Genomic DNA, 21600 nt, shown 5'->3' on the forward strand with positions numbered 1-21600 from the left:
CTTCAAGCAATCTTTGTATAGCATGGACTCATTTCCCTCAACCTTCTTGATTGTTCCCAGGACTTCTGTATATTTTCCCAATAACCAATATCCTTCCTAATCTGTGTAATGGAGAATTGAAGATAATATTCCAGTTAGGTGATCTGACTAGGATCATACCACACTCTATTAGCTCATAATGTTCATACTCTTGTCTTAGACCTGATCTATGATGTGTTCTAAAAAATCCCCATCAGGAAATCCTCTTTACTCTCTCTGCTCTGAAATTTAGTCTTAGAGAGCTGCCCAGAAAACCAAGAAGTTAAGAAATTTACCCAGTATCACAAGCGTGTGAGAGACAGAACAAGACCCCAGATCTTTTTGATTCTAAACTGTTCCTTGTCAATAAATTGTAATCTTTTTGAAAGAAAATACTGGATTGTTGCTTTTTTTTTTTTTTTTTGGTACCCCAGCACTTACCTGCCATGTGATAGGTGCATAAGGCTTTTAGATGCAGGGCTGTTTTGTTTAGTAATTGATATGTATACATCTGCCTCAACAGCCAATGTATGGACCCCATATTTCTTTGACTATGTATAAGGCTTACCTTTGCTGGACATACAGAATAGTCAGTCACACCTTTTGTTTAATAGATTGATCTTCAGAGAATAACTAACAGCAATTATCAAGTATAGTATCTCTCTTAGATCATGAATAACTCGAAGTCCAAAAGTCTTTCATTATAATTTGGATATTTTCCTTTAAATGCCTCCTAAATCCCAACCATCTTCTTTAACATCCAGGTTCTGAGCTTCAGAAAAAGTAATGAAAGGGGAGGAGCTAGACCCTGAGGGAAATTCTTCCTCATCTAAGAGGAAGCAGAGTTAACAAATGAAGGGGAAACAAGCTAAGTATATTTATAGACAATACTGCTTATGTTCTGTCACCTGTTATCTTTATATAACTAATATACTATCTTGACATACGCAGAAAAAGAAAAGGCTTAAATTTCTTTAGAATATTTATTATGAGTGGGCACAGTCTGTGCCCAATGAATTCATAAATTAATTTATTAAATTTATCAAGTAGTGATTCACTTCTGCTACTTTAACATATCCAATTTAGTCAAGAAATGAAAAGAATATGGATTATTTTTCTATGCCTTTGTTAGCAAATAGAATTCTCAGTATCTTCCCACTGCCACCGTCACCAGCTTTTCCCAGATTTAAAGTAAATTAGAATGCTAAATAGCAGTCCAGTGCCATAGGACAGTTAGAAAAATTTTATTCCATTTCACTCAAAAAAGCCAAAATGGTGAAATTAGCATCATGGACCTAGAGCTGTAAGAAGGCCAGAAGCTACCTTATTTAACTCTCTCATTTTACAGAGCAAGAAATTAAATTCCATTGGTAAAGTGACTTGCCCAGGGTCACATAGGTAAGATGCACATCAGACGCAGACTTTAAACTAGAATCTCTGAATCCAGACTCAATGTTCTTTCTACTTACATGCTTCTAATTCCTTTTTTCTTTCTTTTTTCTTTTTTTCCCTGAGGAAATTAGAGTTAAGTGACTTGCCCAGGGTCACACAGCCAGGAAGTATTAAGTGTCTGAGGCCAGATTTGAATTTAGGACCTCCTGACTTTAGGACTGATGCTCTATCTACTGCACCACCTGCCCCCATGCTTCTAATTCTTACTATCCTCCTTTTTAATTTCTTTTCTCATTCTCTCTTCTCCTCCCTTTCCAAGAGAGAAAGAAAAGAAGAAAGAAAACTATTCAATTTTCTTTTTCCTTCTTTCTTTCCTTTTTTTCCCCCTCCACTTTAAATCCTGACTAATTGACTGACAAAAGTAAGGATTTGGTCCATTGTCACTACTGAACTCTACACATGCTTGACTGGGCACAGCATAATTTCTATTTATCCACCCAGTACTGGAGGTAAACAGAAGCTGCCTAAGGCAAAACTGCCATTTGTCTTTGCAAATATTTGAGATAGCTTTTTTCTTATTCTATGATAACTCCTTATAGGTACTCAGTTGTATAACTTCCTCCACCTTCAAGTCAAAAAGCATTTTTTTTTAAATAGTGTCAATCAAAATGATGAGCAGAAAATAAAAACAAAACAAAGGAAAAAAATCAGTCCTCCCCTCAAAGAACTCTACAGGAGACACCAAAATAAATAAACAAACAAACAAACAAATAAATGACCGAATAAAAAAATAAATAAAATGAAAAAGCTATTTTTAGCTGTTGTTTAGATGGATTTAGAGGATTCTTAAGATGGATTAGTTTAGAGGATAAGTTGGAGATACTTAAAGAAAAGCCATCAAAGTTGAGGATCAAGAAATGCTTCTTAGAAAAGGTGGGATTTTAGAAAAAGATCTCTGCTATTAGTTGTTTTTATATTGATATGTGTTAGAAACTGTTGCATATAGGACGCACTTAATAAATGCTTATTCCCTTCTTTTTCCCCTTCTCAAATCAGACATGTTTCACAAGCAAACATTTATTAAATGCCTACTATATGCCAGACACTGGGATACAAAAAAAAAAAAAAAAAAAAAGCAAAAGACAGTCACTGCTTTTAAGGAGTTTATAATCTTATGGAAACAATGTGAAAATTATATTTATATATATTTAAACTATATATATATATATATATATATATATATGTAAAACATTGATTATTTTCTGTTTCACAACAAACTATAGAATAAATAGAAAATAATCCACAAAAGGAAGTCACTAAAATCAAGAAGGATTAAGAAAGACTTACAATAAAAGATGGAATTTAGTTGGCATTATAGGAATTTGGGTGGTCAGTAAGTAGAAAGAAAGAGGAAGAGAAAATGTCACGAGCTTCAAGATCTAACATTTCTTCAGAAACAACCAGGAGTTCTGTGTCACTAATGCAAGAGTACTTGTGCTGGAGTAAACTATAAGAAGACAACAAAAAAGGTAGAAGTTTTTTTTTTGTATTTGCATTCTATATTTGCTCCTGGAGACAATGGAAACCATTGGAGTTAATTGAATAGAGTAGTATTATGAGTGGACTTTTGCTTTAGGAAAATCATTTTTGTACCTAACTGGGGGATTGCAGAAAGGAGTGATTTGAGGCAGGCAGACCCACCAGCAGGATACTGCAATGACTCAGATATGAGATTGCCTTTCAACAATGAAATAACAAATTTCTTGATTTTATCAATGAGAAAAGTAAACAAGATTTCTCAGGAAATTAATTTTGGTGATGGTGGTGCTCCTGATGTTGTTGTTACTGTTACTGCTGCTACTGTTGATTTTTTTAAAAAGATATATGAATATATATGTATATATTATATATATAGTTATGTCATAAAGATGAAACAGAAAGCTATAACAGAAAAAGAATAAAGCAATAAGAAAAAAATTTTTTTTAAAGTTTGGCCACATCAATATGATCATTTGCCTATGAATAATTTATAGTACTGCTAATTACTATGGGGCAGAATACCAATTATGCATGTCACTAAATATGCATGACACCTTGGGGAAGTCATATAAACATTTCTGTCCTCAATTTCCCCATCAGTAAATAGAAGTTGGACTAAATGCCTTTTAAGATCTCTTCTAAACCATAATCTATTATCCTATGAACAACAGTATTGAAGGTATCATTATATACCTAGACTCAGTTTCCATAAGCAGTAAGATAACACAGTTTATAAAATGCTTGAGTCAAAAAGACCTGTTTCCATAGCCTCTGAGATGTTTATTAGCTGTGTAAACCCTGGGCAAGTCACATACTTCTTTATTTTCAGTCATCTGTAAAATGAGAATCGTAATAGCTCCTACCCACCCCTCAAGGATGTTGTGAGGATAATATGAAATAATATCTTTTAAAAGGCTTTGTCAATCTTAAAGCACTATATAAAAATGACATTTTTACTAGTGGTAACCTATAGTAATATCATCTTTATCCAATTTTACAAAATTAATGAGGTAGCACCCTTTTAAGAATAATATTCCACTTCTACTATACATTCTGGGCAGCTAGGTGACATCATAGTGCACAGAGTGCTGGGCGTGGAGTCAAAAAGACTCATCTTCCTGAGTTCAAATACAGCCTCAGACACTTACTGTCTGTGAAACTTTCAGCAAATCATCCAATGCTGTTTGCCTCAGTTTTCTCATCTGTAAAATGAACTGGAGAATGAAATGGCAAACTACTCCAGTATCTTTGCCAAAAAAGAAAAAAAAAAATTGGGTCATGACTGACATGATTAAACATTAAAATACCTAAATTATCATTTTTCTTTTCAAGTGAAACATAATTGGCTAACATTCAGGAGTAAATTTCAAATGGATCAAGGAAACTTAGCTGTGTGCATGGGGTGAGATTCTAAGAGAAGAAAAAAGTATTATATATAATTCTGGCCAATTCCATCAAAAGGATCCATCAAAATTTCTTTGCTAGAAGCCTGTAGACTATGGTCATAAGTCAGTGTTTACAGAAAGCTAATTAATTGCTCCAGGCTCAAATTTTATTGCTATTCAATAGGCTGACAAATTGCTTTCCTGGCTTTGTCTCTGATTCTAGTGTCAATATATATTTTAGTGTTTTTTAATATGCCTTGAGATAGCATAAACAATAATACTTCTTGAAAGACAAACAGAATATGTGCATATAAATACATATATATGTAGGCATATGTGTATATGTTGACACATACACATTCAGACATGTATATATAAATATATATACACACACAGATATGTGAGTGTGTATATACATATATATACATATGTATACAAATGTATGCATTATGTGTCTTACACATGAGAGTTGCAAATGCATGTGTGCATATATCTTATACACATGTGCTGTGTGTAAATGCATCATGCATGTATGTATGCATGATTACAAGTCTGTACACATGTACATGCAGACATGTATGTGTTGTATATTGCTGCCTTGTGGTTATGTTTCTATGCATTCGTGTGTGTTTGTTGCACATGCATATATGTGTGTTATATGCTAGGTACATTCATTGTGTGTATGCATCCTGTCGGATATGAGTCTCCTTAAGTCAAGGGCTGTCTTTTGCTTTTCCTTTTATTACTGCTTAGCATAGTACTTAGCATAGTAGGTACTTGATAAATATTAATTGATATAAATTAATTAATGATGATAAATATATTATGATATAAATTATAATGAAATAATAAATATTAATTTATGTAACCGGCATCTTATGTGTATGTATAGATATTATATGTGTGTACATATGAATATTCATTGTTTCTTTCAAAAGGTGACATATACAATGTCAGAGAAAAAACATTCATGATAATTCAGACAGAAGTTCAGCTAATGAATAAAAATAAGATACAATCAGTGGAATGTAAATTGTTTTGTTTTGTTGTCATTTTAAAACAGGATAGAGTATTTTTAGACAACTTAAATCATAAATAGTGGATGCAGAAAGCAGACTTTGAAATGCCAGCAGGAGAGTAAATCAATGTACATGTTTTAACTTGCAGTTTGAGAAGAGAAGGGCACTTCTTAAGATCATTGACTTTCTGTGCTGCCTCATCTTGTCATTTTGTTTACATTAAGGACTTATCTGAAAATAGTATCAGGACAATGGCTGTGTCAGCACCACCAAATAAACTGCTTAATTTTAGGATAATGTCTGCTTTCTTTTTTTTTTTTTTCTTTTTTTTTTTTTTTTTGGCTAGTATAGACATTGCTTTATAAACAGTATTGAAAATCAGTATTGGAGGTAGCTGTAATTATTTTATGGTGTGCTATAATTTTGAATGCTATAAGAAAACAGCTAGTAAAATGTAGGTAGGAAAGGTTCATGTACTTTTTGTTTTGTTTTTGTTTTGTATTTCATTTATGGAACAAATGTGGAACAAACAAGCAATTCCATAACATAGCATAATAAAAACAGATGATTGAACATGAAGCTGCAAATTTATTATATATGACTTGTTTTTAAATATATAATTTACATTTAATAAAATTTCTTTTTTTCTCTTCCCCCAGAAATGGCTATCATTAAACATAAATAAGTAAATTGTGTATTTATGTATAATATATATATATACATATATATATATATATATATATATATAATTATTCTATATACTTCTATTTATCAGTTCTTTCTCTGGATGCAGATAGCATCTTTCTTTATATGTCACTTAGAGTTGATTTGGGTATTTATAATAGTTGAAATGACTTATTCACTCAAAGTCATTCTTAAAACAATATTACTGTTAATGTATACACTATTCTCTTGGTTCTGCTCATTTTTTTCATAATTTCATGTAAGTCTTTCCATGTTTTCCTAATATCATTAAACTCATCATTTCTTATAGCACACCATATATATGTATGTACACATACACAGATATAGCACACATATAAACATGCAGGTATGTGCATGCACATGTATTGCAGTATATGCACATGTGTGGCATGTGTGTACAGGAGCGTATATTGTGTTGTATCATTACACATAAGAGTTGCAAGTGCACATGTTCATATATTTTATACACAAATACCAGTGAGCAAAATTACATATGCATATATGCATGATCATGTATATATATATATATATATATATATATATCTACATACATATGTGTACATGCATTGTACACCACAACTTGTTCCATCATTTCCCAAATGATGGACATCCCTGCAATTTGCTATACTTTATAAAACAAAGGCTAAGGGACCTGAAACATTCCTATAAAACCAACGTAAGTAATAGAAATGCTACATATATCTAGATGCCTAGAGACTAAAGTGTATCAGCCATTCTAGCCTAAGAATTTATAAAAATGAATAAGACTGAAGACATCCGATCAAAGTAGACTACCCCAACAACTTACCAATTTGATTGTTGATCCTTCAAAGCATTCCCAAGTAATCTGCTCAGGAGATAGTGACCACATAGCCTAGATTTTGAATTGAGCAACAATAAACAATCACTAAACACCCTTCTATATAGAACACTAAACCAAAGTGCTAGAGTAGAAATTATTTTATTTATATTTTGTCTGTGTGCCTATTGAATGTAAGCTTCTCAAAGGTTTTCTTTTTGCTTTTCTGTCTCCAATGCCTGTCCTGTGACCTATAGAGGCATTTAAGAAATAGTCTCTAAAGGGTTTTTCAGATCTATATATAAAGTATGGGAATTTATTATCTGTTCATCTCTAAAAGAGAATGAGTTTCTGATGGAGAAATAAGGTCACTAAGCTATTTCTTGCTAGATGGATAGGAATGACATTTTTGTAGTATGTGTTGATTCTCTGTACTGTTTTTACTCTTTCCTTACACAGTCTGCATTGATCCCTAATTATTTATGATGACATACTTGACACAGTCAAGTTCAGAGGGCAATAATGTCCTTGCTTCATTCTTCTGGGGAAAACGAGAATGTTGAATTCCTTAGGATTGGGGGGAGCAGCAAATTTCAAATCTGTTAAAAAACATGATGGTTTTTTTTCTGTAAAGCATGTCATATGTCACATTCATGGATTACCACATCATTTTAGAGCTCCATATGAAGTTCAGCATCTTATGAAACCAATTATAATTGCTGAATGCCAATCCATTCCTCACTTCTTTTCAGTTATCAAATCCTGGTTCTTATTATTTTTTTGAAAAGCAAAATCATTGCCTTCCAGTCTTTTGCTTTTCATAGTCTTTTTTACTTTAAATTTTGAAAAGAAAAAAAAATAAACCTTTGGATCAATTTTCCACAAACTTGTTTTTGAGGTCTCTGATTTAGTCTTTCTTTTACTGCATCAACCTTCATTCAGAATGTGGTAGGTTTCTATAATCTTATCCAGATTCCAGAATTCCCCCAAAAGAATCAAGCATATTTTTGTATTAGTTCTAACTCACATGAGATAGGACTTCCAACTATAGCATACAAATGGTCATCCTGCTTATGCTCAAAGTCTTCCAAGATAGGGAACATATCACCTCTCTAGGAAACCTGTTCTAAATTTGGCCAGCTCTAAGTGTTAGGCAGATTTTTCTGTCATCAAATCTAAAATGACCTTTTTACAGCTTCTACCCATTGTTCCATATTTTCCCCTTATGGAGCCAAATAGAACAAATATAATCCTTCTTCCACACACCAGCCCCTCAAAATATTTGAATACAGCTATTATCTATCCCCTGCCCAGTTTCTCTATTTTCATCCTTCCAACTTCAAGCTATTTAGTAGGGATAATTCTTTAAATTGCCACCACTCATTTATTCCTTACTATGAATCTGAAAGCAAGATCATTTAAGAAAAATCAGGCATATGGAAAGTCATGAAAGCATTCACTACTGGAACATTGATGGAACTATATGAGGAAAAGGTTATAAAAAGTAGGAGTTAGAAGCACTACAGATAAACACTATGATTTTACCCAGCATCTATTAGGTTTGTGAATTAACCAACTACTTCCTTCTTGTCCATATCATATTTCAGTCTTTTATACTATCAAGAAAACTTTCTTGCTATCTCTTCCTCAGAGGTGTATACATCTTTGTGCATCCTTTGTGTGTCTCTAAGGCTCTGGGTTTTATATGTATAGAACTATAAGAATCAACTGACAGCCTTTCTCAGGTTATGCCCCAAAGCAGAAATCCAGCAATTCAAAATATTCTTGCTCATGCCAACGGTTAGGTGGCACATTGGATAGAACACTGCCCCTGGAGTCAAGAGTTCCTGAGTTCAAATTTGACCTCATTTACTTAGTAGTTGTATATCCTGGACAAGTCACTTAACCTTTTTTCTTTCCGTTTCCTCATCTGTAAAATGAGCTGGAGAAGGAAATAGGAAACCACTGGTATTTTTACCAAGAAAATTCCAAATGACACCATGAAGTGTCAGACAAAATTAAAATGACTAAACAACAACAAAAATACAATTTTAAAGCATTTAATAATGATTTGAAAATTTATTAATAAATAATATATATATTATATGATGTATTATTTGTTAATTAATAATTAGAAATTAATAAGTTTAAAGCATTAAATAGTATCCTAAAGAGGCAATGCAGTGAGTAAATAGGGTGTTATGATTAAAATCTGTAAGACCTGGATATCTACTATATTTTCTGCTATGTATTAGCCATGTAAACCTAGCCAGGTCCCTTGAATTCCAATCCAACAAGATTTTACTCAGCACCTACTCAGCATACGGCATTTCAAGAAAATAAAGACAAAAATGAAGCACTCCTGCATGCCTCAGGCAAATTCCTGAGATTTATATCCATAAGATCATAGAAACATGATAATCTGTGTCACTGGAATAAGGGAGATTTCTCACAAAGATCCCTTGTGTCAAATCATATATGTGAGTTACCAAAGAGCAGGGATCCCTTAATTCACTGGATATGGAACATCAAAGCAAGAGAAAATGGCCCCCTTTCTTCCAGGATCATAATTAACAGAAATTATAAATTAGGATGCTGATCTCATTTCACAGTCATAAATGCATGCTATTTTATTCTGTATTATAAACAGATTTGGTAAGAATCTTCATATATATAGATAAGAATACAATTTTGATAGTGAATCACTTTCTTTTCTCACATTGGGGAAAAGGAAATTGTGCTTAGCCCAAAGCTTACTGCAGATGGAATTGGGATTACAGATAGATGGGAAGACATAAATGCATCGTAATGAAATTAACTTGGCCCAGAGCTGCTGTTGTTGAAATTCTATTTGAGTCTGAGATAAATATTTATTGGGGGAAGAGTAGAAGTCACTGGGGAATGCATTCATAGAATGACCTGTAAGATCAAGCTTCATGAACAATCTTCTCTCAGATCTCAGAGATGCTCTACATCTACTATACTTGGTACCCTGGGATTCTGTGAGCAGAACTTGGTATATCATCTCTGATTTCTCCTAAGAAGATAATGCTTGAGATCTTATTGATCATTTTTGAATGCCAATTGGCCAGTCATTACTCCTAGCCCTGAAATGGGAAATGGGAATAGGTCTAGAGGCAAAATATGGAGAAATATATAGAGAGAAGAACTTAGAATTCTTTTTTCTTTACCAATGCTGACATCCTGGCCCTTTAAGTATAAAATTCCATTTTACCCCTTTTCCCCCCTGACCAGTTTTCTCTAAGTAACAAAATCTTCTCGTGGGCATACACTTCCTTTTCAACCAAAACAATGTGTACTTGACTTCAGCACTTTTTCTTTTTTTTCCTTTCCTAATTGCTAACACTTAGATTATATAATCTTTATAAATTGTTATGTCCTTGGGAATTTCAAATATAATATAAAAGGCTCTTGATATCATGTATTTAAAGCTAGAAGAGACTTCAGAGGTTACCCCCTCTTTTTAGAGTAAGGAAAATGAGGCCGCAGACATCAAATGGTTGGTCTAAATATACTTATCTTGAAAGCATAAAGATAACAGAATGATCATGAATTTTGAATGGGAAAGGGATCTCAGAGGTCATCCAGGTCATTCCCCTCATTTTTCTGATGAGGGAAACAAGAACATATTTAATGATCAGATCAAAGTCACATTAATTGCCATTGATAGAGTTGGGTTTCAAAGAAATGTCCCTTTGATTGCAAATCCAGCATCCTTTCCACTGTAAATAAGTACCTGTGTCAAAAAAAAAAAAAAAATAGCTGGTCTTTTATGCTTGCTTTAAAAGAGAATTACAATCCCTAGGCCCTGAGGCACCAAGAATTGAGAAATCTTTCCTTCTGACGTGTGGTATTATAACAATAATAGCTGACAAGAACATTATGGGCTCATACTGAGAAACTTTAAAAAGCATGTAACTGTTTTTTAATGGAAAATAGGCCTACAGTTCTTTTCAAATGCTAACAGATACTTTTATAGATATTTAATATTTTTAAAGCATTTATTGATATTAGATGAGTTTCACAACAGTCTTGTGGTAGGTAGCTCCATTTTACAGATAAAAAAATTAACGCTTAGAGAATTTAAATGATCTATTCAAGATCACATAGCTGGCAAGTGTCCAAGTTGGGATTCACACTCAGATTTTCCTGACCTCAAGTTCAGCTATCAACCATTAAAAAAAATTGCCTGTTATTTTGCTTACAAGTAATTTGGAACATCTTATTTCAAATTCATCTATTGTCATCCCTTGAATATAGCAAACACTTAAAAAGCTATAAAAGAAAAGAAAAAATGAGATTCAGAAAACACATAAATTACATCCATTGTAAAATTGAATGAAACTTAACAAAGATGAAGTGAAAGAATTTTGAGAAAAAATGCTGACAGGCATTGAATAAAATAAAAAACCTTGACAAAATAATACATTCCTCACCTAATAACTTCAGAATAATAGCCTCACATAATAACTATAATAATATAACCCAAGAGAAAGGGGAGTCAGTGGTATTGTGGGGAGAGGAATATATTATATAAAGTCATTTTTTTCCCACTAGGCTATCAATGGATTTAGAAGCATCACATGTGACCCAGTTGATTTGTCACCAAAATTAATTACATCTACTAAATTCTGTGAAAACATAGTCTAGCTACACAAAAGCACTCTTTTCAAATCTGGAAATGCTTTTCAATGATTAAAATACATCCTTCTAGTCTTGTGAATTACTTGTGAGCTCTTTAATTGTCAGGACCCAAGTGGCAGAGTCCACAGTGATGAAGCCAAAATTTCAGTCCCAGTTTTCCAGTCATTTATAAGGAAGTGCCAACCAGATGATATGAGATGTAAAGGAGATCTCCAGGGAAGTTCCAGAAACAATGCCAGTGTCATCTCAGTGGTCTTAATGGAAAAGCTGAAAAATAGAGATATGGATTCCAGGTCAATATGCAGTTGAGAGGTTCAAGTGCTCTATTTAGCTCTTGCTGGTAACTGAATTAGTCCAAGCTTCAAAACACCATTATCTAGGATAACTACTGAACCTTAAGCTCAGGAAATATCAACAAGTGTTTTTTAGGTTTACTAAATCTTGTTTTTGTTTGAAACCCAAAAGTACAAGATTCATGGCTTTCTTTCCAAGAGTCAAAACAAGACTCCTGCTTGGTAATCACTTAACTTCCTTGAAGCATCTATTACCACATAAGTAAGATGAAATTGAATTAAAAATAAATTTGGTGAAAATAAATATAAAATATTATTCTTGGTTCAAACAAGCAAGCTGTTTTATATGTACAAGATGGGTTATTCCTGACTACTTAGACACCTTTTAGAAAAAAGATCTCCAAATTTTAGTGGTAAATTTGAATGTGAATCAACAGTGTAATACCAATAGAGAGTTTAGACATTAAAAGAGTTATTAGACTGCCCAAATTAGAGTTTCAAGGAATTCTTCCATGGTTAAACCACATTTGGATTATTGCATTCAGTTCTAGGCACCATGTTTTGAGAAGGAAGTTGATAAGGTGGGAGAATTCAAAAGGAGGATAACTAGGACAATAAAGGGCCTTAAGATCTTATAATATAAAGATCATTTGAAAGAAGAGACTAAAGAAGAGACTTCAGAGGAACATGGTATCCTTCTAATATTTGAAAAGTTTTCATATGGAAGAGAAATTTTGCAAAGTTACAAAGATACATTTTGGCTTACATTTAAAATAAAAATTTCAAAAAACAAATGCAAGCAAAATATAAAATGGATAGTCTCTGAAGAAGTGGATTCTCCTTCATTTGGGTCCTCAAGTGATGAAGGATGATTTTTTTTGTTGGGTAAATCATAAAGCAGAATGCTCTATTCATACATGAGCTAGAATGGGGTTCTCTGGGGTCCCTTCCTGCTCTGAGATTCTATATGAACATTTCTCTTTCTCTCTTTCTCTTTCTCTCCCTCCCTAACCTGCAAGGCAGCAGGGAATCCCTGAAATACTTCCACATTTTTCCTTTCTCTTTGTTTCACAGAGAACCCCCAAAAAAGTGTCATACAAATGTGATCTGAAGGACTTAAATTAAATATAAAGAAGAATTTCTTGGCAACGGATGTCATTAAATATTGACATCCATGTCTAAAATGGGCCAGTGAATCTCAGAAAACTTTTTAAAAATAAGATTGGGGGAATGTGTTATATGTGGTCTAACCTTAAGGTTAGATGGACTATTTAAATTCTTAAAACTGCAAGCCTATTTTTTTTTTTTTACCAAATAAGGCATTTTAAAAAGAAAACAATTTTTTTAAAAAAGATTCCGAGTGAGACTAATCCCAAACAAACATAGCTAATCTTTTTTTCTTTTTTAATCTTATCCATCTCTGCATTTCTGCAGTATCTATCATTGTAGGACATGCTGTAGGTTTTTTCACAAGCACTGATAAAGGTGCCTAAATTTCCTTTCCTCTTAAAAAGTAATTATTTTTTGCCAGTGAAAAATACAGGAAATAAATTTTGGAAGCTGTGGGCTTCAGGGATTAAATATTGAGGGTTATGATTAAACTAGGGTCTGTTTCTTTATGTTCAGCCCATGGGCTAACGTTCTAGGGAAACTTTTTATATGTCACCAACTCTCAGAAGTATATTAGGTGAAGGTAAGCAAAACAAAGTCATGTCACCCTTTCCCCTCAGGTACCTTGTTCACTCAGAAATCTTTCTGTACGAAACATGGTGAATTCCACAAGTAATGCTATTTACAACAGTTTGGTTTCACCCAGTGAAGAAATTTTACATATGGCCAATAGCACTCACAAACTACTACTGCCATTCCCATATCAAAAAGACTGAAGAGAACAGAGAGGACAGGTAGAATTTCAGCGTCCCAGAATGTTATACTTGAACATGGCCACCCAGTCCAACACATAGCTAGACAAAATGACCTTCTATCTCAAGCCTCACATGCTCCCTGTATTAACTAATTATTCTTGTTAATAAAAACTCAGTAAGCTTGGGTTAGTAAGCTTAAGTAAACTTAAGTGCTCTAGCCTATTGGATGGTGCCATCACTCTGCCTCTCTATCATCTTGATCTCTAGGTATGTGATCTTCTATTGAATCTTCTTGGAATATGAACTTCTCTTGGGTAGTGGCTATTTCACTTTTCTATTTGTGTCACCAGCCCTTAGTGTTGGAGTTGGATCCTTTGAACATAGGATGTTCTTTCATTCATTCTTTCATTGTTATCTAAATTTCAGTTCCCAGGGGCAAAATACCAGTTACGTTGATGCTTGCCCATAAGAAATCAGTTTCCAGAGAGCTCTAGGGTTTTTTTGAGTCCATTAGAAAATCTGGATTCATTCCTTTTAGTAATGACCTATTGTGGCCTTGGCAGGTAACTTACACTTTGTTGCCTGAGTCTCATTTGCAAAATCAAGAAGTCAGTCTAGATGATTTCTAAAGCTCTTTCTAGTTCTAAATTCTGAGAAGATAAAAATATTAATTAAAATTAAACATATGGCAAGTATGTACTACACACACACACACAACACACACACACACGCAAATGATACCTCTGGCAATTTTGCAGAAATAGTTGAGGTCTTCTAAAATATGTTTTTTATCCTAGAAAAGGAGGAAAAAAATATATCCATTTATTTTTTGAAGAGCTAGGGCCAACTTCTGACTGTCAAGATTTGACTATTTGGTTTACTTAACAGATTTTCAATTCATTGTGGTATAAACTTTCCTGTTTTAACTGTATCACTTTGTGAAACTGGGGCTGCTCAGTAGGATGTTATATACTCTCCAAGGCAGGAGAAGATTTTATTGTAGAAGGAAAAAACAAAAAGTCATTATGTGCTTTTGGTGATTGAAACATTGAAGTGGGAAAATAAGTATTATTTTCTCTCATTTCACAAAGAAATTACAGAACCCTTATCCTCTATCTTGCCTGTAATTTAAGAGAGCCAACTTCTGATCATTCACTGTAAGTGACCAACTGTTGGTTATATTTGACTTTGTACATCAACATTCCCCTGAAATTTGATGAGTATTCCTCAAAAAATCAAGATGAAATTTCTTCCTTTTATTTTATTGGGCAACTTACTGTCCAGCTGCTAAAATCAGACTTAGTCTGACTCTAGATATGCCCTGAAAATATCTTACCAATCTCTTTCATTCTGATCTCCAAATTCTTATTATATATACTCAAATTTTCAAATGGATTTGTGTTCTTCTTGAGATGGATTTTCTAAAGATTTAAAATATGGTCCATTAATTGTGGCTTATCCTCTGTGACTTTTGTCCATAGTTTATCCCCAAGGATAGGGAAGAAGATGGAGGGAGTTTCCTGGCAATTAGGTTATACAATAAAATAGAATTTTCAACTTCAAATCAGGAAAACTGTAATTCAAATATAACCTCAGATACTAGCTGTATGATCTTGTGTAAATCAATCTTTGTCTGACTCAATTTCCTTCTCTACAAAATGGGAATAATAATAATATTTCCCAGAATTAAATTATATGATATTTGCAAAGATTCTACAAACTTTAAGGTGCTATGTAAATAATAGCTATTTTTACTATGATGATTATTATTCCTCATTTTCTCTTAACATTTTGAGGACAAAATCAGTGGAACACAGAAATTATGTATGTTTCATGCATCACTTTCACTCTGTGACCAGTCCAATTTCTTTTTCAAACTTACATATCTTGGTGACCTCTTTTACTCCATTTTTTTTTTTTTTTTGCTGAGGCAATTGGGATTAAGTAATTTGCCCAGGGTCACACAACTAGGAAGTTTTAAGTGTGTAAATCCAGATTTGAACTCAGATCCTCCTGACTTCAGGGCCGGTGTGCCATCTAGCTTGCCCCTCTTTTTAATAATTTGATATATGTAAAGTGTGACATACTTCCCATGAGTCTCTTTACTGCCTTCTGAGTGATACTCAGTTTTAGCAGAGATTATATGAAATGTACCATGACTCAGCCATATGATCCAACAAAAGAATATTGAGTGTTAGAAAGATGAATCTTCAGTCAGGAAAAAGTTTAGGATCCATAAAGGAACTCCACAGTTTCTTTAAAGATAAAGCAGCCTTCTCATAGACACTTTTTAATCTGAAGGAAATTTTTCAGAGCTCAAAGAAAATACATCTTTTCCATCACTTATTAGGAAAGCATTGTTGAAGATTTCATTATTTCCTTCAAAGTAGAATCTTTAGAGTAAGATTGCATAATTATATAGTATTCTTATTCAAATCACAATAACCCTGTGAGGTAGTTGCTATTATTATCCGCATTTTACAGATGGGGAAGCTAAAGCTGAAAGAGTTTAAGTGATCAGAATTTGAACTCATTTTCCTGGCCAACTTCCCAGGCCAACACTGAAGCCACTGCACCACCTAGTTGCCTCCATAGACATAGAATCCTACCATGATTATCAAAGTCCTTTCTCTACTCCTTGATTTTTTTAACTCTCTGGAAATCCATGACATCCTGAGACCACATTACATTTCCTACCAACATTGGATGTGGGCTGTTTGCGCAGGGAACAGCCCCATGACAAGCGAGAGTTAATAAGTTTTCCATGCTGTCAAAAGTAATAATATTAATGTGCCATTCTGAGTTAAATTAATTTTGTTTTGTGCACCGGCCTGCATAAACGTGAGTGACATTTAGAAATATAACCAGGCAGGCATTGAGAAGAAGCCAAGAAAATAGTGCTGAATGAGATGCAATCATCAGAGCAGAGCCACCAGCTGCAAGCATTTGTAAGGCAAGGCTGAGAGAGAGGGTGTCATTACAGCAAACTTATGGCTTTGGGTTTTAGTTCATTTCCTCTTTTTCTTTTTTTTTTTTTAAGTTAGAAGAGATATTTCATTTTCAGGGGAAAAAAACTCAAGATGTTTGACATCTTGGCCCCCTGTTTGGAAATGAAAACATGTCTTTTTTTCAAATCTCTGATTCCAAGTGCCTTCAGACAGATTTTTTTTTCCTGTCTCTAAGAGACAGCTGATTGGTAATAGCTTTTAAAATGATGACCATAAAGTGACATTTTCAATCCATAATGGGGATGTTTATTTCATACATTACTGCAGGGTTTGCCTTCTCAAAGACAAATAGGAGTTAAAACAGTTAAAAGAAAGATGTTGAATACAGAAAGATAATAGCCAAGGATGACTCACTGTTCACATAGCCAAAATGATTGGCGAAAGTAGATTCTCCTGGAGCATGAATATTTTAAAAAATATATAGTCACAAATCAAATTATAGTTCAAATGCAGATTTCCCAGTTAATATGGACACTCCAAACAGGGAAGGGGTGATGTTTGGTTTTACCTCAATTCCATGACTCTAACAGGAAAACTCAGCCAATATCAGTTAGTCATAGAATCATAGTTGGTTAGGACCTTTCTAAGATCTCCCACTCCTTTTTAAAGATGACGCTGAGGATTAAAGAAAGAGATGATAAATGCAGTAGTCCCAATGGTCAAGGCAGTAAGCAAGAGAATCAGGATTAGAACTCAGATTTAGAACTCTCCAAGTTCAGCATTCCAGGTTCAGTTCTCTTTGTATCTCACTAGATCCTACCTTTTCCTTCTGTCGATGACTCCTTTTGAATTCAAATTCTAGTTCTTTCCTAAACATAAATTATAAGTAAAGTTTTCTCTCCTTATTGTGAAAGACCCAATACCAGCCTATCTTATTTTTTTTCCCTTTTCCAATAGATGAGCATACTGAACATCTAGTATGTGCAAGACATTTCAGCACTTCCATGACAACATGATAGGGGTACTCTCTCCATCTATACAAATCACAACCTATTGTTCTTTGATTCTTTACTTAATTCTTGGGGCAGGATCAGAGTGGGAAGGTCCATCCAGGATGTCTTAATCCTTAACTTTATTCCATTGATACAACATACAGGGAAAGCACTATTTACAATTAAAACTTTAAATCAAAAAAAGTACCATATGTATCTGGTAATGAATTCACTGACATATAAAAAATGAGTCATAATAACATTTTGGTTTGAGTTTTGTTGGTTTGCTTGCTTACTTTATTGTAGCAACACCAACAGTTTTCCTCTAAGCAAATAAGACTTTGAATCACACTCCTTGAATAATCTCACACTCAGGGTTAAGTCCTATCAAGTAAGATAATATTTGTAAAATAATAGCACAGTGCCTGGCAATTTGAAGATACTGTATAAATATATATTCCCTTTGCTTTAATTTTGATTTAAAAATCATAGATTATTCAGAGATTGAAAAAATCTCTAGGGTCATCCTGTACACATTTCTTGCTTAGTGGAACAAATGAAGATCCAAAAGAAGTAAATTGATTTGTTCCAGATGATTTTCTTTTGGTCCAGATCTGTAATTTTATCCAGGGGGGGGGGGATTTTCTGTAAGGAAACTTCCTCTACCAAAACATTTAAGTACCTGTTTGACAATTCACAATTTTAGACAGTTGAAGGGTTAAATAACTTGCTGAGGATCACTGTTGGAATGTGATCAAAACAAAATTTGTATCCAGCTAGGTCTTCTTGACTATGGGACCAAATGTCTAGCTGCTAAGACCTTCTCCATCTTGCCCCAATCCATCCATTTGCTTAAGAGCAGATATGGGGGGGCAGCTAGGTGGCGCAGTAGATAGAGCACCAGCCTTGAATTCAGGAGGACCTGAGTTCAAATCTGGTCTCAGACACTTAACACTTCCTAGCTGAGTGACCTTGGGCAAGTCACTTAACCCCAGCCTCCAAAAAAAAAAAAAAGATCAGATATGGAACCCAAAAAACCTAACCTGTGCTCATTTTTTCTACTCCATCCTGATTATCTCTGTTTTACCCATATGAGCTATTTATTGAAGAGCACAAGACAAAGTGGCATCACTTGTAAAAGTTTTCATTAAATGGAATTCATAAGAGTGTGAAAGGAGTTCATATCCTAGTCCTCATGGTACAGATATGAGCACTTCAAGCCTGACATACATATTGTTTCTGTATGCTAAGCTACCACTTTTGAAAACTCAATTCTCTGAGTCAGGAAATGAACAATCCATTATGTTCTTGTTCCACCTTAATTCTAAAATATAGATGCCTCAATCAAAAGGCAAAATCCTTCATTTCTAAACATTTGATGCCAGCTGCTTACATTTAAAGTGCTGAAATCAGTATCTCCATCAATACGTGAGAAGAGAAAGGATGGCGCTAGGGGAGAAAAAAGGAGATGAGTATCCTCCCCTTGGTTTAAAAAAAAACTTTGTCAAATTATTTGCTTTAGCAAGTGATACCATTAAAGATGACCAAGTATTCATCAGAGCATTTTTCAGCAAATGATTATGCTAGAGATATCATTTTCTCATACTCTCTTCCTTCAATCAACCATCTAACCTATTCCTTCTCCTTCTCCTCTACTTTGAAGTCCTCTTTTTGAAAACATTTCTCAAGATGTGCTATACTTTCTTATTTTTAAAAGTAGAATATAAGTTCCCCGAAGACCGGAGGTATTTCATTTTTGCTTTTATATTCTTAGTGTATAGCAAAGTACCAGCTTAGTAGTCGATATTTAATAAATGTTTCCTGATTGATTGATTGATTGGTTATAGCTTAGGACAATTTATTTTGAAGCCCTACTTCCCTATTGACTTACAACTGATCGAATAGTTACAACTCATTCCAATTTTTCTTTGCTTACATAGTGTCAGTGATGGCTGAGCCTGTAACTGTGCAATCATTCAATACACAAGAATTTATTAAGTTCCCACTGTGGATTAGGCCCTGTTCTGAGTGCTCCTGACTTCAAGTAGCTTACATTCTATCTTCCACACACCACTCACTTCCCTGCTTTCTTTGCTGACACAGAACTGCCTGGGATTGTTGGCTGGGATCTCTGTGACAACCAGTGCATACAGATAAAATGCACTATACCAAAGGGATTGAATTTGGAAGTTCTGAAGCTTTCCTATATAGAGTGTCAATTTGCAATTCCTTTTGGTCAACAAAATCTTGGCTTGAAGATTTATTTTGTTTGTTTTATATGAACTGAATCATTTTGTTGCTTTAGGCACTACAATTCAGTAATACTATTTCTATAGCCTAAACTATTCAGGGAATGACCTTCAAACTGTTTCCATTGATTTTTTTACTCGTTTTTTAAAATTAAAGCATCAAACAACTATTTTCAATAGGACATAAATGTAACCCTGAGGTTTGCATTGTAAAATATATATTTGAAATGTCTTCCCCAACCAATCCTTCCTGACATTTATCCTTTTCTCACCTTGAAAGTCACCCATCCAAAATAAGTTCATTCTCAGAATCACCTCTTCCTCTTATAGATTTCCTCCTCTAAAGCCTCTAAACACTTTGCCTCTGGAAGATAAGTTAGAGATTTGATGTAGTTGAACTTGTGTCTAGACAATCGAGTTTAAATGGTAATTTTAGAACTGTTGGTATTTTGTCCTAATTCATTGCTGATAACTAAGAATAATTACATCCCTAGATATATTTATCTTCTTTCTGCTGAAGAGCTTTTACTCTCATAAATATGATCTCATTTGACCTTCTCAAATCTCAAAGGGGTAAAGATGAGCAGATTGTAATCTCTTTATTGATAGAGGGGCAGTGTATACTGAATACTCTCAGTCGATATGTTTCACTCAACTCCAGGATGTGGAAAAAAAAAAAAAGAAAGAAAGAAATGTGGAAGCCTGTATTTGGATATTGTTCTGCTCCTCTGAGAAACTCTCTTACCTAAATGAACTGAACATTTTTATGGAAAGACCTTGAAAAGGCCATTTAGGAATTGTTACCCATGATTGCTCTATCCTGGAAGTGCATGCAGGAAAGCATGAGCATACTTTAATCTGTCCTACTGAGAATTCATAATGGCATAAGCAGCAGACTGAAGAAGATTGAGGCTGGGAAGCAGTTTACACCAGGGAAACTGTATCTTCCATTTTTTTCCTTCCTAATTCAGGACTTATTTCTCTGACATTCTCACAGTATTACACTTCTAATAATGATTTGGGTTACCAGTTGGTTGGATGAGCAGCTCTGAAAAAAGGCTTAGCAAGCCCTCACACCAGAGACCCTTAACATCTCTCCCCCATTGCTTCAAGAAACTGTAGTATGCTTAGCAGCCATATCCTAGTAAAATCATCTTGGCAGACCAGGTTGAGGGTTACCATTAGGTCTCCATCCATCATGAGTTAAGGTAATGTTGACCCCAAGAATATGAAGGCCTCCCCCACACTTGGCAGAATAGGCAGATGAGAACAGTTTGTTTCAAAGGCCATGAAGACAGCTGAAGCCGGCTTAAAAAAAGGCATATTTCATTTTTAAAGACTCTGAGGAAGAAGTCCCCTGTGACCTTGCCTCACTTCTAATTCTCTTTCTTTTAAGTACTTATATACCTTAACTATTATTTAAAAAATTAAAAAGATGTTTTTCATTTTTAAAGACTTCTAGAAAAATTTTTAATTTTAATTTTCAATTCCAGATCCTTTTCTTTCCTTCATTACCTCTCTCATATGGGAAGAAGGCAAGATATGGGAGATTATATGTACACATAGATATATAAACATATATCTATATATGTTTATAGTAAACCAAAATATATTTCCACATTAGTTGTGTTATTAAAAAAAAAGCAAGAAAAGTAAAACACAAAAAGTATGCTCCAATTTGCATTCAAAATTCATCAACTCTTTTTCCCTGGAGTTAAGCTTTTTTCATTA

At 33.9% G+C, this 21600-nt stretch overlaps 1 protein-coding gene and 1 long non-coding RNA gene across 10 annotated transcripts in view; one reads left to right on the top strand and one right to left on the bottom strand.

The window, feature by feature from the left end:
• The window catches only part of LOC141544539 (uncharacterized), a 48870-nt gene extending 48226 nt beyond the window's left edge, over positions 1 to 644 (bottom strand). The window contains exon 1 of the long non-coding RNA XR_012482644.1: positions 587 to 644. This is a non-coding gene — a long non-coding RNA (uncharacterized LOC141544539). The remainder of the gene's footprint in view (positions 1 to 586) is intronic.
• SYT1 (synaptotagmin 1) overlaps positions 1 to 21600 on the top strand; it is a 662757-nt gene that overhangs the window by 502508 nt on the left and 138649 nt on the right. The window lies entirely within an intron of this gene.

Source organism: Sminthopsis crassicaudata, chromosome 5 (assembly GCF_048593235.1).
Source record: "Sminthopsis crassicaudata isolate SCR6 chromosome 5, ASM4859323v1, whole genome shotgun sequence".
Taxonomy (NCBI): domain Eukaryota; kingdom Metazoa; phylum Chordata; class Mammalia; order Dasyuromorphia; family Dasyuridae; genus Sminthopsis; species Sminthopsis crassicaudata.